We start from the raw sequence: 4086 nt of genomic DNA, 5'->3' as shown, positions 1-4086 counted from the left end.
AAACCCTAGGCCTGAGCCGGGTTTATTTGAAATGTCAGCCAAACTACCAGCACCTTACATCATGATGTAGTCTGGCTCTATGTTCCCATCCAAATCTCATATCAAATTGTAATTCCCAGTGTTGCAGGAGGGGCCCAGTGGGAGGTGATCGAATCATGGGGGTGGACCTCCCCCTTGCTGTTCTTGTGATAGAATTTTCTTTATATCTGCTTGTTTAAAAGTGTGTTTAAAAGCACCTTCCCCACGCTTCCTGCCAGCCGGATGAAGATGGGCTTGCTTCCCTTTCACCTTCTGCCGTGATTGTAAATTTCCTGAGGCCTCCCCAGAACAGAAGCCTGTACAGCCTGCAGAACCATGAGCTGATTAAACCTCTTTTCTATATAAATTACCCAGTCTCCGGTATGTCTTTATAGCAATGTTGAGAACAGACTTACTCCATGAGCATCTCAAATGCCATCATCACAGGTAATATCTATTGAGCTCTCACTTCCGTGATTTCTAATAATGACTCCATGAGACAGGTGCTGTTATTGTCCTGTTTTTACAGGTGACATTTGCATAAAGTTGGTGACTTATTCTAGAGTCTCCAGCCAGAACTGAAATGTTAGGCAGTCTGACTTTAGAGACCTTGCTATTCTTCACTCTCTTTTAGGCTCCCTCCAAGGCTCAGTTTCAGCCCAGGATGCAACACACACTATGCAAAGATATAATAACTGGTTTAAAGAAAGCTAGATTCATATTGGCCCAGATCCTAGCCCCAGCACAATGTGGCAATATGGCAAATTGGCCCAGGAGTCTAGTTTGGAAATGCCTATTATTTGAATGATTTTATGTTGAATGATTTTATGCGGGGCTACTTTGAAATGTTCCACTAAAGCATTATTAAATGATGCCACACAGTCATATACTCTGGGCACCAAACAGCAATAGATGCAGCTACCTGCAAACATCCCCAAAGGCTTCAGGTTTACTTTTCCTGCCTGCTACCCACTAGCCAAATAAGTAATTCACTGCTTTTCACAACAGCCTCCTGCTCTTCTTGGCTCTCTACTGAGACTCATACCTATGCCTGTGTAAATGTTAGCCATCCTTCGTGGCTCCAAAGCTAAGGAAGCTTTCTCAGTTTCCCTAGGTGAAGTGACAGTACCTTCTATATATTCATTGTGACATTTGTCATTCATCATCCTCTGCATCTAAGATCCATTTTATTCCTCCCTTATTTTTCTTAGCCATAAGAGCATGTTTTTTTTTTTTGTTTGTTTGTTTGTTTTACCAAATTTGGTCTTTTGTACCAAACAATGACTTGCTCACAGTATGAATTCAGTAAACATTTTTTAAAATAAATAAATAAATAAGTAAAGAGTAAATGGATTGTGTTAGGGACCCATGACACAGGGCAATATAGGTTTAGCATTCCTAATCCAAAAATCTGAAATGTGAAGTGCTCCAAGATATGAAATTTTTGAGCACCAACATGGTAACACAAGTGGACAATTCCACACCTGATTTCACGTGATGGATCACAGTCAACATACAGTCAAAACTTTGTTTTATGCACAAAATTATTTAAAATATTTTATAAAATTACTTTCAGGCTATGTGTATAGGATACATATGAAACACTAATGAATTTTGCGTTTAGACTTGGGTCCCATCCCTAAAAGGTCTCATTATGTCTATGCAAATATTCCAAAATCTGAAAAAATTCAAAACACTCCCGGTTCCAAGCATTTTGGTTAAGAGACACTTAACGTGTATCAGCAAATTTTCAGAGAGAGGTTAATGGGAGGAAATATTCATAAAGCAATTGAACAATTTGGCATTGCCTCTGTAGAGCAATGCAGTTCCCTGGAAAACACGAGGCTTATCTTCATGCAGCTTTGCCAGATGGATGTGAAACTCCTCCAGCTGATCCTTGTGGAAACCCATCCATCTCATGCCACTTAAGTGAGGTTATATGGAAACGTGACTAATAAGACAAAAGGAAAACAAAGTTGCATGGAGTATTTGGGATAAAATAGCTTTCTTCACGTATAGATGTGTTTTTGTCATTGCACAAGGAATCTAACACTGACAAATAAGATCCCTCCACCTGCCTCGCTTTCTGTTCCAATAGATAGTTGGCAGACTCTCCTATGAAAGGCATGGGTAAATGCTACTTAGGTAACAGGTGGTGGAATAACTTACCTAACTATGATTTAAGGAGTATCACAATAGTTCTACCCATTGCTTGGGTTCCTTCATGTGGGAGATGCAGACTGGGCTATGTTTGGGACATTGGTCTCTGGGGTTCATTCATCACACTCCAGTATTTCAATCTCAGCTTCCTTTTCTGTACACTTGAACATTATGTAGCTGTAGATGAAAGATCTTTTGGCACTGGCATCATGAAAAGGTATGTATACAAGATAATACAAACATGCATATGTACAATAGGACTTGTCTCCTTCTCACCCCACCCACAACCTGTGCTTCCTGATGTTCAGGTACCTGAAAAGTCAAACACTGTGTCACTGACTGTGTATTAGCTTTTTATAGCAAGAGAAGAAAAGTGATGAGTGTGAATGTCATCAAGGTGGTGTTGGGTAAGCTCATTGCAACAATACTGCTGCACCAAAAGAATTCTGCTCTAGGGAGGCCTCTGGGTTCACTTCTGCTCAGGTGGTGCTGAACTCCCACCAACTTTACTTCTGCTTTTCCAGGCTGACCATTCCCCTCCAGTTGACACATTATTTCAATAAACAGTGTTGACACTATTTCCACACCCCAGTTCCCGTGGACCTGGGAGATACCCTGTGTCTTCACCTGATGAACTACTTTAAATAACCTCACCTTCACGGGCAAGAACACCAGCTTCTGCATACTGTGGAGTTCACCCACCGTAGATTGTCCAGTTTCCTCCTGCTCTTTTGCCTCTTCAGGTATTGGAATCACACTCTTATTCTGAATTTCAGCTCTTTTCCTCCCTTCCTTCATACGTTTCTCTAGAGCTGAAGTGAATCATTATTCTTTGTTTGCAGAGAAGCTTCCTTTTCCTTTATGAAGAGGTCTCAGAATCTCCTGCCTTTCATAGACTTTCCCAATTAAATAAAAGAGCAATTTCTCTTTTCTTCCTTGTCCTAGAAACCGAGTCCCATATTATAAATAAGTGCTCAGGTTAGAAATATATATGCAAAACTTCTATTCTAATTTATGCCTTTTCTATGACATCCATATTTCTATATTGACAGATAAGAAATATTAGAAGATTTCAAATATACAGTTTTTTGCATAGCATCCTTAATGGTAATTCTGCTGTATTTGTGTTGGTTCACCCAGTCTCCCTTGCATCTTTTCTCTCTTTGGGAAGATTGGAAAGTTCAGTTATACTTCCCAGATTCTTTTGATGCTAGAATTCTGTGTTGATGAACTCATGAGATATTTGGAATGCAGGAGTGAGCAGATTCCATCTCTGTGAAAGTTTTGGAGGGTGCTGTTTATAAGAAAGTCCATGGAAACATGATGTTCCTCCAGCAGCCAGCCAGCGTCTGTTACATAGGCTCCTGAATATTGAGAGGCGGTGGTGGCAGAGATGCCAGTTTTAACCCCTTATTTCCAGCATAGTTCCAGTGTGGTGGCCTCAGAGAGAATAGCTCTATTACTCCAGTCTGTGTTGTTTGAAGTGTAATGCAATTCCAAGAGGCTAATCTCAGACCTACTCCTTAGACCTTCTACAGATCCTGAAAATATTTTACTTTGTGTGTTACATGTCTTTCCACTTAAAATGACTGGAATTGTTTGTGATTCTTGTAGAAAACCCTGACTGGGCCAGGTGCGGTGGCTCATACCTGTAATCCCAGCACTTTGGGAGGCCAAGGCGGGCGGATCACAAGGTCAGGAGATCGAGACCATCCTGGCCAACATGGTGAAACCCCATCTCTACTAAAACTACAAAAATTAGCTGGGTGTGGTGGCGCGCCTGTAGTCCCAGCTACTTGGGAGGCTGAGGCAGGAGAATCACTTAAACCTGGGAGGCAGAGATTGCAGTGAGCCGAGATGCTACTATTGCACTCCAGCCTGGGCGATGAGCAAGACTCTGAAAAAAAA

The 4086-nt window shown here is 41.2% G+C and overlaps 1 long non-coding RNA gene across 1 annotated transcript; it reads right to left on the bottom strand.

The window, feature by feature from the left end:
• Window positions 1–1731: 1731 nt before the first annotated feature.
• On the bottom strand, window positions 1732–3008 carry LOC129034761 (uncharacterized). The gene is made up of 3 exons (XR_008501999.1): window positions 2881–3008; window positions 2224–2355; window positions 1732–1969 (listed from the first exon to the last, which is right to left on the bottom strand). It is a non-coding gene; the product is annotated as an uncharacterized LOC129034761 (long non-coding RNA).
• Window positions 3009–4086: the final 1078 nt, after the last annotated feature.

The sequence above is a fragment of the Pongo pygmaeus genome, chromosome 3 (assembly GCF_028885625.2).
Source record: "Pongo pygmaeus isolate AG05252 chromosome 3, NHGRI_mPonPyg2-v2.0_pri, whole genome shotgun sequence".
Taxonomy (NCBI): domain Eukaryota; kingdom Metazoa; phylum Chordata; class Mammalia; order Primates; family Hominidae; genus Pongo; species Pongo pygmaeus.
Note: the sequence above shows the minus strand (reverse complement) of the source record. Positions and strands in the feature narration are given on the sequence as shown.